Genomic DNA, 16,353 nt, shown 5'->3' with positions numbered 1-16,353 from the left:
GAAAACTACCAATGGGGAGATGAAGTAGCCACCATCGAATCTATGCAGCACTTGATAACTAACAAGTTGAACACCGATGCTTCGAAGAAAGGATTGGGAGCAATATTGATGCAAGAAGGCAGAGTAATAGCTTACACATCTAGAAAATTGAAGAAACATGAAGAGTTTTATGCTACCCATGACTTAGAGTTAGTAGCAGTGATGTTAGCTTTGAAAATGTGGAGACACTACCTCATTGGGAGAAGATTTGAGTTAAGAACAGATCATCAAAGCCTGAAGCACCTCTTCACTCAAAGAGATTTGAATGCTAGACAAAGGCAGTGGAGCGAATTCATGAGTGAGTATGATTTTGAGATCTCATACATTAACGGAAAGGAGAATACGGTGGTTGATGCACTAAGCAAGAGACCACGAACCTTCTCCCTAGTAGCCTTGAGGGTCAATTTGATGGAACGTGTGTTGGAGAAACTCTTTGAAGATAGTTGGTATCTAAAGGTTATATCATCACTCCAGAGTGGGAATCAGATAGAACCAAAGTTTGAGGGATATGTCCTTGAACCAGATGGACTATTGAGATTTCAAGGGAGAATGTACATACCTAACAGTTACCATTGGTAGAGTTTTCCTATAATAATAGTTACCACAGTTCAATCAAGATGCCTCCTTATCAAGCTCTATATGGAAGGCCATGTAGGACGCCATTAAGTTGGGAAACGTTGGAGGACCGAATAATAAATGGGCCAGAATTAGTTTAGGAAATGGAGGAATAGGTAAGGCAGATTCGACAAAGGTTAAAGGAAGCACAAGATAGACATAAGAGTTATGATGATTCACATAGGACTAATCACAGTTATGAAGTAGGAGACCAAGTTTTTATTCATATCCAACCCAACAAAAGCACCATTCAGTTTGGGAAAGGGACGAAGTTGTCACCTTGGTTTATAGGACCTTTTAGATCAAGGAGAAGATTGGACCAATTGCCTATCGTCTTGTACTGCCACCCCATTTGCATAAAACTCATGTTTTTCATGTATCTATTTTACGACATTATGTTGCTGATGAATCTCACAAACTGGATTGGAGGGAATTGCAGGTCTCAGACATGGGAACCATAATGGTCGAACCATAATGGTTGAACCATTACGCATATTTGACTATAGGGTTCGACAGCTCAGACGGCGCATGGTGGAACAGGTTAAGGTCCAGTGGGACAAGTATAACCCAGGATCTGCTACCTGGGAGGATGCAGAGACTATACGTCGTGACTACCCCTCACTTTTTGAGCATTTTTGATACCCATTTTGACTTAGATAGCTATCTATGCTAAGGATCTATTACAGTTCCATGTTATTTATGTATGAACGCTATGTAATATTGATGCATTTATTTGGACATGTGAAACTACTTATATAAATTATTAGATGGATTAGGTATTGATTATTGAAATGTTTGATGTATGACTTACTTGATTATGATTTATCTAGTGCATGACTTATCAGAGTTATTGTTCTTTCATGTATGGCTTAAGTGGATATGATTTATCTAATGCATGACTTAGTGAAATTATGATTTATCTAATGTAAGATTTATTTCCAATATGAACTACAAAATTGACACGTGGACACTAGACTTAATAACATGATGTTTAAGATCACTTATCTATATATATTTTTTTGTTATATATATGTATGAATGAGAACTAACCGATAGATTGGAAAGAACTATATGATAACCAAGATATACTCTTCCATTGGGGAAGGTCGAGACATCTAATGAGGAAATATATGATGTACATTGTTCTATTACATTTTGTATCTACTTGATATGCACTCTTATGACATAGGTAAAATGTAAATGGCAGGTGACAAGACTACCTGACTGGATTATTCGATGACAAGTATCCAACCAGCACTGTAGTGTGGTCCATATTAGGGTGTTGACCCTATTTGTGAGGACGGGTGGAGGTATTTCCCACTGTGTAACCTCCAAACCTGGAATCATGGGAGGGCAGTGATGGACACACTCCCCTAGATGTGTGATGATGATTTCCAGTTTCCTGCTGGGGAAGTTAGGTCGATATAGTCGACGCTTCTGCCATATTGGTTTTATCAGTGGTTAGATTAGTATAGCCAATGCCATAGTATATAGCAGCAGAGGATGGATAGGGTGGGAGCGGAAGTAGGTTAGGAAGGATAGGAGGATATAGATTAGTTGGAGACCCTTGATGGGAAGTGGTATCGCTGTCTGACTTAATTTTACTACTATACCTCTCTCTCTATTTTGTTACGCATTATTGTCAAACTTCTTTCGAACTCCTTGTATCTTTTTCACTCTAACTTCGGGACAAAGTTTTTTGAAGGAGTGGTGTATGTAATGGCCTACTTAATATGATCATGCTAATTTTTATTAGTGTTTGATTGACTTGAAAATATTGACTTATAATTATCAATAAATATTGGTATATACCTACATTGTGAAACTATAATTTTATTTTACTAATATAAATTTTATTATTGTCATTATTCAATTCCCGACTTGTCTTCTCCAATTTAATTTTGGATAGAATATGGTCTCCTCCAATTTATTCCAAATTAAATATCCATATCCCAAGGTGTCTTCTCAAATCTATTTGGGAGAAGATATGGTCTTGTCCAATTGAATTCTAAATTTAATATCCATATTTTATTCCCAAAATGTCTTCTCAAATCTACTTTGAATAAGATATGGTAAGAAAAGTCAAGGATACTAAATGAAAGGATGAGGGGGTTGTCGTGACATTAATGATAGGTGGTTGAGGTGGATGGGAGGAAGAGACATAAAAGGGGAAGGTTGATGAGAGGAGAGGGGGGAGATCCTTGGTCTTGGTTTTGGCTTGGAGGATTTTTCTTTAAGGGAGGGATGTGGAGAAAGAGAAGGGAGTGAATGGAGAGATAAATGAAAGAATACAAACTTGGATCTAGAGAGTGTTTGTTTAACTTGGACACACTACACTTGGTTGGACTTGGGCTCGGAGGGCTAGGGAATCTGTGGAGGTTCCTTGGGCTAGGAAATCATTCCTAGTTGGCTGGGAGGTAAATTCAGCCGAGTAGTCGAGAGGAGCATCCCAATAGAGTCAGGAGCATCTTAACCAAGCTATTGGAATATGTATTCTTCTGTTTATTGATTACTTATGTAAATGGTTGCAATGAAATATTTACTTGTTTAATATTTTGTAAATAAATTTTAATTGTATATTGTCATCAAATAAATGTTGAGTTATAAATAATTTATTTCCGTTCTTATTGAGTTTAAATTAAATAAATTTAGTTTGTATTTAGAGGACCCTAGGATGGATTCTCACAATGGTGATGGTGATGGTGGTGGTGGTGGTGGTGATGGTGATGGTGATGGTGATGGTGGTGATGATGATGATGAAAGTGTCTTTAATATTTTATTTCTATGATAAAAAAGATGAGAGAGAAGTGTTGGAGGGCATTGTAATTTTGCTTACTTAACAAGGTTGGTAGTATGGCAAATGTTTTGAAAAAAGAACGAATGTGAGTAAGGGGCACGTTAGGGTCGGTATCTTCATCCCTCCATCAGAGATCAAATTCTCTTGTTGCATTGAATATTAGGTGTCTCGCTCAGTCATACATTCCATTAGGAGCATGGATCATCTGAAGGTAGTGGCTTGTTGTACATTTTCCCTCATGTCCTTTACCTGCTAGCCCATTTCCATTCGTCAAGATTATCTGCAGTCACCATTTGTCTTTAAATTTGCAAGACTCAGTTCTAGGGTTTTAGTTTCATTAGGTCTAAGCTTTCATAAAAAAGTTTTAAAAATGTTCACTAATGGTCAGCAGGTGCATGAGGAGGTTGAATAAAGTTCCAGTACCAATAAAGTTCACAATCTCATGCTCAGCAATGTATTTTTCCTCAAAACCCTGTTTTGAGGAAAAAAAAGTATTTTAGGTTTTTGTTGTATAAATTCATGTAATTTCAGTTCTCTTATATGTAAATCACTTCAGTGGCAACCTTGGTCACCTTTCCAAGCTTCAGCTGCTCCATCCCCTACAAGAAAAACAAAAAACCAAGTCATTCAGTTCATCAAAGGCACAAATAAAGTAAACTGCCCAAAAAACAGAGTTGAAAAAGTAAGTTACAATGAAAACATTATAAAAGTGGGTTTTATGAAGGAAAAATCAAAAGCTCTTGTATATAAATCATCTTTACAATTCAAAAAGCTCATTGGCACTCAACGAAGAAAGGTTGAGCAAAGTGAAGGTCATGTTGGAGAAAGGAAGCAAAATCGCAGCAAAGAGTTCCAGTTTTGGAGGTGCGACACATTGGGTGAGAGGCATGGCGCATATAAGTGGCGCAGTGCATTGGGCTGCCCTCCATAGTGTTAAATTTATACTGGCGCGGCGTGTTGGGTTTGTGGCGTGGCACATAGAGCTGCCAAGCCCAATTTCATCATAAACTCCCTCAAATTACAAAAATTGCTCAAATATTCTACTGTGAAAGTAAATCAAGCCCTTTTCCTTGCTAGTGAAAGAGCTCTTCTTAAAATTTATGGTGGTTTAGTGTGAAAAAACTCAAACCCTACCTCTTTGCAATTTCTCAAAAACAATTTCCTAGGGTTTTCATGCCGAGTTCACTCCACCACTCCCTTGCTCTTTGACTCCATTTATTTTCCAGTTCATCCACTCACTCCCTAACTCCCATATTCCTAAAAAATCATTCACCCCTATCCCCAAATCCCATTTTCTCAAATCCTAATTCCAAAATCCCTAAACCCTAATTGTTGTCCCTAAGCGTACACACTATTCCCTAAACCCCCTATTTCCTAAGAAACTTGCCATAATATTCCCAAAACCCCTCATACTCTCTCCCTTCACAGTCCCTCATACATTCTTACCCTTGGTGGCAGAAAACTAAAATCACCATAAATCTCTTCATACTCATCAAGAAAACTCACACATTAGCAAGCATGGAATCTGATCCTTCATATGACCGAGATGAAGAGACACACAATGACTCTCCTACAAAAATGCATGCACCAAGGAGACCTCACAAGGGTGGCAAACATATACGAGAGGAGCCTACTTCACTTGCCGAGCTACAGGCCTGCCCTCTTGCTATCACATGCTTCCAACACCAATCCTGTTATCAATTCTATGAGATGGTTGCTAGAGTCCAATATCATCATGAGTTAGCCCGGTCATTTGTGCTTCATCTAGATAATGGCCAAACCACTCTAGCTGGTGTGACATTCACCTTGACACCAGTGTCTCTCTCTCTAGCAACCGACATTCCAAATGTCGGAGAGTAGTGGAATAAAAGGCAACAAATTGACAGGGAACATTATGAGACATACATCAAGCCCGGTTATTTGAGATAGCTCAGCAGAGTTTTTCCTTTTCGGTACCTGAAAGACTCATATGCTCCCTTGATGAAACTCATAATGAAGTATTTCAGCTGTGATGGCCGGTTTTCTCGCCTATATGCCTATCATATCAGATTGTTGATTTACTTTACCAGGATGAGAATGATGAATCTCCCCTACTTCATGTGTCGAAATATTGAGAAGATGACCACCCTAATACAACAGAAGACTCCTCAGCAGTAGTTTAACAATATATATCATTTTGCACTAATCAAAATTGTGGTCTTACATCAGCTTGGTTTGCAGGGCATCTTATGGGAGGATTTCATTTCACATGAGTTCTTCACGTCTCCTCAGGTACCTCCAGAAGCTTTTCATGAGAGAGGTGGACCTTCACATCAGCAGGAGAGACATGAGACATAGACCGCTAGTGTGCTGGTGTTTGTCACCTATCAAAAGGGCACTAGAAGGTTGTTTGCAGCAGTAAAGCGAGTATTATCTCCACCCGGGGTGGAAGGGGTCTCGCTTCCTTCATCAGCACAGCAGGTTCAGGACAAGGGCAAGAGGCCATTGAATGATGAGGGGCCCTCAGGTGAGCAGGAGACCGATTTCATTCTCATTCAGGATGATGACACAGATTTGGGCCCACAAAGCACAAAGCTCAAGGAGGTCATCCAAGAGCAACAGGCGGACATCAATGCTTTGTCCCTTAACTTAGAAAGAGCTAAGTGGATAATAAGGTACCTGGAGCAAAGGAACAAGCAGCTAGAGGATCAACAAATGATTATGGAGCTTCAAAACATACGAGAAAACCAGCAAGCTGCCAAAAGGAGGAAGGTGAAGCTCACATCACTTGAGCAAGAAATCAATGATGATCAAGAATATTGGCTTGAGAGAGCTAATATCCACTTGGAAAAGTTCTTAGAGAAGGCCAACAGGGAGAAAACAATGTTGAGGCATATGGCCTATCATTACATGGCGAGAAATAAAAGTTACAAGGCAAGAATCATATGCTTGAAGGAAAAATTGAAAAGGGCATCGAGGAGGTGAAAGGAGCAAGATAGACTTCAGATATTGGCTGAGGATTCCTTGGCCCAACATAGCACTTGATTGAGAGCACTCATCCCAAATTTCAAAAAATTTGGGATACTTTTTGCATTTTTGAAATTTTTGGGCTAAAACACAGAATTTTCTGCCCAATGCGTCGCGCCACCTGGCACTCACTTTTGATGGAGGCCTCCAAATGACAAAAACTCAGCATCTTTGGATTTTTCTTGGAAAAATATGCATTCCTACCAATGGCCAGGAAATTTTGATAGGTTTTGAACCCCCAAAAAGGTCAAAAACATCCAAAAAATGACCTTACTGCCCCTATTTTGACACACAGGAAGCAATGTTGGGAGAACTCAGTTTTGGAGGGGCAAATGGAGGCCAAATTCAAAAATTCCACTTGTTCTGGAAAGTAGACAGGTAGACCTTTCTAACAAGCACACTTGGAACAGATTTTGACACTAGGAAGGCCTCCAAAAGTGGCTGCAAACAGGCGCTATGCATAGGGAAATCAGCGCGGCGCATTGGGGAAATTTTGTCGAGTTTGACCAAGAATACTGTATTTTTCACCTAGTTTCTTGACAGTTTGACTTTTCTCCTTCTTAATTTAAAACTCATGATGTAATTTAACTTAATTTTATGGATCTTGATGTAATTATGTTTAATTTTCACTCATATATGTAGATTCATCTATGAAAAGGTAGTTTGCAACTGAATGAATCAGTTCCCTAGTTTTTAGAGGCATGCTGTTCCACTACCTACTTTATAGTTTTCAGTTTATAATTTGTTGGAACGGATCCTAAACTCATGAGCTCAACCCTTAGAGGCTAGGATGAGTTGTTGTTTGCCTATATCTTATGTTTTTTCAGTCATTAGCATGGTTGGACTTTTGAGAAAGCTTGGAGCTTCATTGTATATTCATATCAGCAATTTTGGCTAAGGAATAGACCAGGGTTTGCAGCACTTTATGGGATTCATGTGGCCTCTTGCTTTGGTATTGTGTTTCCTTCAATAAATTGTAGGTTTATATGTGTTTTATGTATGCCATTATCTCTCTTGCTTTCTTCTTAACTAAAACAAACAAGGATAAAGGTAGAATCCATTGAAATTGCAGTGCTCTACCTAGGGTTTGTTTAGTTATTGATGTTTTCAGCTGTTTGAAGAGGATCCCTAAGGTTTTCTTGCCCTCTTAAACTCCTCACCTGTCTAAATCTCTCAATTTCATTCATTTTGAAGTGCCAAATCAGTTGCCTACCTTGCCCCATAGAGATCTCTGTAAAACTGAGCCTCATTCCCCAGACCCAGATCTGCCTTTCCATGTGAGTCAACAAAACATCTGTATTGGGGTCAAAGGTTTTCAGATATTTGTATGTCCAAGCGAATACATATTTTTTTTCCTTGAACAAACAAATGAGATATAATTTGTCTTTAGGAGTACAACTTGTTCCCAAGCTTATGTTCAGCGGATTTGTTTCAGTCCCCAAATTAATGACTTCATATTGCATAGAAGAGCTATTATTTTTACAGTTAACAAATCTTATAAATTTATCATATAAGTCATAGAATTTTTCTAACCTTACAACAAGTTTAGGGGTAGAATTTACTAGATCAAATAGTTCATCCACTAATCGTTGTTTCCTCACTGACGAGAAATTGTGAATATTGTCCTCATGAGAAATTTCATCAGTCAAAACACCCTGAAAGCTATATTCTAAGTGGAGGAAATTAATTATTTGTTGATAATCATTAAAATCACACCAATTAGTAATGTTTTTTGAATGGACAATTTAAAAATCAATTAAACAAAAAATGATTATGGCTTAAAAAATTTAGTAGGAATTAATATAGATGTTATATTAGCTAATTAATCAACTTCTTGGTTGAGAGATATAGAAATAGCAGTAATATTAAAAACTGAAAATTTAGAAATCAGATCTCATACCTTAGTTTGATAACTCCTTAAGTGAGTTGAAACACAATGTATAGAATTATGTACCTTCTTAACAATATTTTTTTAGTTGCCTTAGACCCTCAAACATTCAATTCCAAATTAAATAACATTTTTAAGTCCTTGGATGAGAGCCTTGTATTTTGTAATATTATTAGTACATTCAAATTCCAATCTACAAGAAAAATAAATAAATAAATAAATAAATTATTACCTTTCTGGTCAAGAGGAAAACAACCAGCAACAACACCCTCTTTTGACTTAGATCCATCAAAATATAATGACAAAAGTTCATTTTTTGATTTACTTTTGATTGTATTGACATCAAGTGAATTATTATCAATTGTTACCAAATTATTGGCTAACATAAGTTCTGGTTACTACTTTAAATTTGTGAATGAAGAAGTTTTAGCAGAAAAATTCCCAAAAAATGAGTCAACAGTGAAAGCATCATTAAGCATGATTGGTTCATTGAAACCATTAATATCAGTAACAACATGTTTCATATAACGTTCTCTATTAACCTTAATCTTATTAGGTTCACCTTTCCATGGTAACCATAGATGAATCAAATATGTTTCTAAGTATCCTTTCAAGTGTTGTATCCAATATTGGCTTGAGAACAAGCCATAAGTCCCTGGTATGTCTACAATCACTATATCAATTATTTGATGAACTCTGTGATTAGAAGATAATCTAATCAAAACTTCTTTTAATTCTCATACCAAGCTGCACAATATTCACTTTACATGGTTTAATATGAGCATTAAGTTTCTTTCACACTAAAAGATACATGTCATTGGAGGAAGCTTCGGAGTCAATCATCTAATTATGGACATTCCGGTTAAAAATTTCAAAATTGAGAAAGAAAGGAGATGGTTTCTTCTTTTGTGGAGGATAACTCTTATAAGGGTGCCTAAAAATATAAACACTATCAAATCAAGGTTTATAAAAACTTGACATATTCCCAATAGGAGTAGACTTATTTATTTATAATCTTTAGCAATATGTCACTGAATTTTCTACTGAATTATTGGAATTTTAAGTAACTCAAAAAGGGAAATGTTGGCCTTTACTTTCTTAAGGTCTTCAATCATATCATAGTATATACCTAAGGATGATATTTTGTTTTTGTTTCCTAGTTTTGTTTTAGAAATTTTCTTCTTACCTGAAGAAGAGAGATATTGGTTATCATCTAAGGTTTTGCTAAATGTATTATATGGTTGTTGATTTGCAAAAATAGACTCATAATCATCTTCAAACAGATTATGTGTTAAGTCTGAAAAATGTCCAATAGTAGGATGTGTTTGATTTTAATCTTCTGTCTCATTTTTATATTCATCTTCCTCTAAGCCATTATAGTCAAAATTTGATTATGTTCCAGAAATCAATTCTTGTAAAATGTTCTCTAAACCCTTAGCACTAAGACCTTCATTAGGGGAAGTGGAATTGTTTTGGACTTGCTTCCTAAAAGATGGTCTATAGGTCACCTTATTGGATGGTCCTTCCACTAAATTCTTTTTAAGGTCAATGATTTCATTAGAAAGCTTATTTATGACCTTTTCGATGATTTAAAGATCAAGGGGTGATTGGTTTTTATTCTTTGCAAGTGGTTTAGACATTGTTTCAAGTTTCTTATGGGAGGATGCAGCTTAATCTTTCAAGTTATCAGGATTAGGATTAAGGCTAAGTATTTCCTTTTCTATAGATAACGCTTCATCAAACATTGCCTAAAGGGTGATATTTTGGGGTCTTTTAACCCACACAACAATTTTAGTAGGAAATTATTTAATACAATAAAAAATTACAAGGTGTTTAGCAAGAATCAAATCATTAGGAATTTTGATTTTTAATGCTAGAAACCTTACATTGAAATCATTTATTCTTTCCTTAATTTCCATATTCATGTTAAATAACTTCATGACTAATACCTCTAGAGTTTGTTGTCCCCAAAATTTTCCAAGAAGGCAGTTTCAAATTGGCCCCAAGACGTGATACTTTGAGGGGTTGAGAAAAGTACCAAGGTGTAGCTTTTTGCTCAAAAGTATATAGAATTAACCTACAAAATATATATTCATGGTGCATATTATTTTGCCTAATGGCTAACGTGAAAGCATTTATGTGTTCATCTGTTGATTGTTTAGAGTCAAGGTCAAACATATGAAGGAATTTGTGAGGATATTTGGGAAGAGGATGTTGCACACCTGGTATAGTTACAACATCATGGTCTAGCCATGGAGTGGCAGGATTGTTCCCCTAGTTATATTTATTGTTTCCATAGTTATTAGCCATAAGAGGTGAACCCTAAGAATTATGTGAGTTGTTTAATGAGGAACTTTCCTCGCCAAAGGAATCTTCTAAAGAAGAGGATGAAGGTGAGCTAAGTGGGAAGGAGGTGAACCATATACTCCTAGGGGAGTAGGATTTGTAGATTCACCGGAAGGTGTTTCATATAGTGATTGTTTGAGGTCAACTCTCATACTTAGAATATCATGTAATGTGTCTTTAAAGGTAGTGGTAGTCTAATAATTTCCTGCATGGGGATCCAACATGATAGGATCTTCCAAATGAATGCTAATGGGTGTAACAAGACATTGAGAAAAAAATATTTCTATGGATCTTTCTCTCTCCAATCTAACTTGAGTTCTATATAATACTTCCTAAGACCTTTGGAGGCATTCAAAAATTTCATATCAAAATTGACAATGTGTAGAAGTTGTATGTTTGTTGGTAACTTGTTTGTTTTGAAAAGGTTTTGATGGAATAGGATCCAACTATGAACTAGAGGTAGCTTCAATAGTACGAGGGTTTGAATGAATTCTTTGATGATAGGGGAGTGAATTGTTTTCCTTTTATGACTAACCTTACCCATTTAAAGTTTGATTGACCCTCCTTCTAGTTTCATTTGTTGACAGGAGGTTTGGATCATATGTCAACAAGGAGATGTGGCTCGAACCAAAGTTCTTCATAGAGCCTAAATTATTTAAATAGCCACTCTCAACAGCTTTGGAGGCTATGTTTATTATAGACATTTTTGGGCACTGCAACCCCAATCATAAATGTCCATAAACCAAGGGCTCCTAAGTCCCTAAAAGTGTTTTTCCAACCCCTAAAAGAACAAGGTCAGCTGATTACATCATCTCCCAGAAGTTCTCCATGAAAAACTACTCAGAATTGGTCAAAACTGGACCATCTCACCTACTCCATGGTCAAAGTGCACTGCATCCCACCTAAATGCACACAGGAGGTGCGATGCATACTAAAAATCCCTTCTATGGGGTGCGATGGGCAAGAGTGGACAAATGGTAGGGTCAATCTACAAGGTGGAGGATCATGGAATCTTCCAGAAACTTCTCCTATGACACTTGCCTCTCTGCATTCGCCCAAGGATGAGTAAGAGATCATCAATCTCCAAGTGGAATCAAGAACTATCAGAGAGAGGAAAGTAATAAAATCTCAAAAGATGACTCACCCCCTTGCAAACATCTCTATATGGATCCCTCATCCCAGAGATCCAGAGGCTGGAATTTTGTATCTTGTAAGGAAGTGTTGCTGGTTTCTTGGTGTAACATCATAGTGTTGGGTGATCTAAGATTTTCATGAGGTGAATAAGGGCTTTCTTGCTGAGAGGATGATGCTAGGTCAGAAAAATTGGTTGTAATCCTCTTTTCTATTCTTGATTATTAATAAAGCTATTCAATTTTTCCTCCACATTCTTGTATTATTGATGATATATGCATTTGTGTGGTCAATATATATCTGGTCCTATATTGTTTATGATAGTAGATCTATGTTCTTGGATAGTGTTATGCTGCTTTGATTCTACAAGTTCTCTTTGAAGCTGGGTAGACGAGGAAGCGAGTGGCAAAGATCTATCAGAAGGGAGAGGAATCAAGCAAGGAACCAAGTGCAAGACAGAGGTTGGTCTCCTTCTTTCCCCTCTTATCTACTTCTCATAAAGGAAAACGAAAGTGGTTTTAGTTTCTTTGTTTCTAAGGTAGCTACCAGCCTTAGTGGGACTAGCAGGTCTGCATAGACACTAGATTTCCCAATAATAAAATGGCGACTCTGCTGGGGAGCAAATAGATTGTTTGTTTGTCTATATTTGTTTGCTTTATAAACTTACAGACGGAGCCTGAAGTCAAGCCAGCTAGCCTTCGAACTGCATTTGCTATGCAAGTGAAAAGTAGATCAATGTTGCTTCAGTCTATCTCCGGGTTTTGTTTATGAATTGAACAATCGATTTACAAGCTCTCTAATTGCTCTTGTGGTGGCTCTAGTAACCTCCTTAGATCTACCCCTGTGATTTATTTACTAATTACCACTTGCTCAGCCTAAATCCCTAAACTGAGCTACAAACTGTGACCCGGAACCCAATTGAAGTCTCGTCTCTGGAACATTGCACTGTCTCTTCTTTGGAAGCTGGATGCATTGCATTTCCCATGTGTAGTAGGTGCGCTGAATCTCACTTTCCCTGTGTTACAGGTGCGCTGATCAGACAAGACCTCTTCTGCTATTAGATTTTGGTTTATGTGTTCACTCTTTTTAGCTCTATTCAGGAGTTTTGATGTTTGTAGTCAGTATACCTCTATTGGAACCCCCTTCCTTACTATTATTACACCTCCATTGTGCAAAGAAATGTAAATGTTTTTATGCATTTTGAGCCATTTTCAGTTCTCTTTTACAAAGAAGTAGCGTAATTGAACTGTCTTTTCTTGATTTGAAAGTGTCGCAAGTGTCGTTTTCAGTCATAGAAGAGAATTCGATTGTTCTTGATAGTCGATTACACTGTTACTCTTGTATTTGATTTTAATTAGTAGTTTTTCAAGTGTCGAAAGCAAGTTTTCAATTCCAAATCGCAAAGTGTCGTCATTGTCTTCATTTTGTCTTGAAAAGAAACTTGTTAGTAATGTCGCTTTGAAAAATAATTCAGATTTGTGCTTAGCTTTCTTTTTATCATTCACACATTAAGAAGGCTGAAAACAAATACATGCATGTGCATTTGCATTTAGAATATTTGTTGGTTTGATTTGGGACAGTGCATATAGTGTGTGCTCTCTGCTCTATGTTGAAAGAATATCGTCTCTCTTTCCTTAGTAGCTAGGATTTTCATTGCAAAAAGAAGATTAAACGATTGTTTATCATCTTAGATTGCATTTTAGGAAATTGTATATCTACATCACGTGGTGAACCTGAAAGGAAAATTTCTTAAGCAAGATCAACTGTAAAATAAATTTAATGAATCTAAAAATGCTTTGGAACCTAATGCACAACATTTATAAGTCTAGGCTAGAGACGAATTCCGGCGTCATAAAGCCTGGTAACTGTTGTTTTCATTGCTGGTTGGGTGATTCCTCCACTTTGAGACGACAAGTGCCAGTACGGACTTGTGCTCCCACGTACCATCGAGTATATATTGGGAGACCACAATAGGCTTTATCCTTTATCCATAGGAAGCCATGTATGCTGCCCTATCGATCACAATGCACTGAACACAGCATTCGCGAAGATTCGCTGCCATACCGTAAAAAGTATTCTGCAGTTTTGCGATTGGTTTGGTAATCCCTCTATCTAGGTTTCCAGAGTAGTCTCTTTCGTTCCTTTTCAGACTCCTTAAAGGAAAAGGTCCATATGAGCACTCATCACTTCAAGCTCATTAAAAATCGAAGGCGACTAGAGTCATCTTTTGTTTTTTCTCGACTCTTAAAAATTGAAAAAACAAGTTGTGTCAAAGCATTTAAAATTCATTTAATTCGGAAACATATTTCCCCTTGATTTTTAGTTAATCAAGTAATCCACAATCGTGGAAGAAAGTCAATTGAAACCCCGTCGTTTGCGGAGACTTACGAGTCAACCGTCTTTGTCTCCAAAATCAAAATTGTTACGGACAAAGAAAACTCATTTAACCGGTTCCAAATCCCCTGGTAAAGTTAGAACAAGTGTTCCAACACCATCGGAGACTCCGGTTACTCCAAACATTTCTGGTATCCCTGCCTTTATAGAAGAAGTTCTGCAGCCACCAAAGGATAGTAAAACCGATCCTAGTGTGAAGGTAAACACTTGTATTATTGAACTAGCTCCATCTACAGCTGATTCGAAAGGTGTTATTCCCCAAACATCTGTCGCTACAGATTCTATACCTTCTTTGGCACTAGAAATATTTTATGGACCTGATGGTCTACCTCTTCCACCTGGTCTGATTGCTATAGAAGAGATTGTGGAGGATCCTCCATCTAGTACTCCATCGCAATTTGGAGTTGGGATTACCCTATATCCTTCTTCATCAGAAATTAGTCTACCGTTATCGGAACCTCCTGTAGAATCGCTAGGAAATCTTTTGGATAGACTAGAAATGTCTGAACAACTGTCGACATCTAGGACTGTGTCATCTGACACAGCAACGACAAAACTTCCTACTGTCACTCCAACAATGTTCGCCGGTATACCATCTGTCCCAAATATCTCTCAATCACTAGATGGGGCCCACTCAGGGGCTATTTCGACAGTATGGTCCGTTCCCGTTTGTTCATCCAGAATAATATCCAGGAACTCTTATGTTGAGTCTCAGCAAATTGATCCTTCACGGTGTCAATTTGGGCAGTCCGGTCCTCAAGGGCAAACCATTCATTTAAATACTGGATTACCGCCGTATGGGGGGCAATATACCCTTTCATTGTCTCCTCCAGGAGGACAACCATGTGAGAGTTCACAACAAAATTCAGGTTATGCTGGAATTACATCTAGCAGTTGGGTGCCAACACTGCCTCAACAACCAAGAGTTGTATACTCGATGCAACAATGTTTACCTATGTCAAATATACCAACTACACCAGCTATTGTGACAGTGTCACTGGTACAAGCATTGCCTATTGTATGCCAACCTCAGGTTTCTCACGTTTTAATGCAACAGCCTCTTGTCCCTACGACTCAACCACAATCGCCAACTAGTGGAATGACACAGGCCCAAACGGGTACAATTACCCCTCATCTTGGTCAAACAGCCAGTATTGGACAACAACACATGGCTTCACAACCATGGCTGGTGCAATATCAACAACCACAATTCCAACAAGTTTACCAAGGATCCGAGCAACAAATCTTTGCAAATAATGGGCAGCCATATATTCAAAACGGTCAAAATCAACCATTCTACAATGGTTATGCCCATCAACCTTACCAAAGTTACCAGCATCAAATGCATTATGATGGTATGCAAAGACCAACTGCTCAGGCAATTCCATCTTATCCTGGGTATGCTTCGCCAAACCTGAATCAACAGTTACCCTTCGTGGCAACTTTAGAGTTACTAGATCTAAATCGGCTAACGAACAATCCAATTGCTTACACCCCTTGCTGGCCAGAGATTCCGCATAAACTTCCGTCAGATATTCCTAAATTTAATGGAAATCCGGGTGAAGACCCGTCAAATCATGTGATGACCTTTCATCTGTGGTGTTCATCAAACAGCCTAAACGATGATTCGATTAGGCTTCACCTTTTTCAGAGAACATTAACTGGTCCGACAGAAAAATGGTATATCGAACTACCTAGAGCTTCGTTTGTTAACTTCAGTACCCTAGCCACAACCTTTTTAACCCATTTTCAGTTACCCATAAGGTACGAAACGGGAACAGAACTCCTTACCAATTTCAAACAAACGACGGCCACTCACATATCCGATCATATTCATGAGTGGTGACGTCGTCGTAGAATGGTAAAAACGTATGTTCCTAATCAGCTTTTAGCTGAATGGTTTATTAAGTCTTTATTACCTTCTATTACGGAAGATGTGGCAAAAGGAGGAGTCGTCACTGAAGAGCAAGTTATTGCTCGTGCGCAATATTTAAACTTGATATATACTCAGTATGGCATGCTCTACGATAAAATCCCTGATGCTCCTAGACCGGAATTCTCCGTTCCTCCTCCTCCTAAATCAAACAAAGACTCTCATGCTGGCGATGGCATGATAGGTACGACAAGCATGAAATCT

This window comes from Pinus tabuliformis, chromosome 8 (genome assembly GCF_031772625.1).
Source record: "Pinus tabuliformis cultivar Carrire ecotype Pingquan chromosome 8, CPIR1, whole genome shotgun sequence".
NCBI lineage: Eukaryota > Viridiplantae > Streptophyta > Pinopsida > Pinales > Pinaceae > Pinus > Pinus tabuliformis.
The sequence above is the reverse complement of the archived record's forward strand: the minus strand, read 5'-3'. Positions refer to the sequence as shown.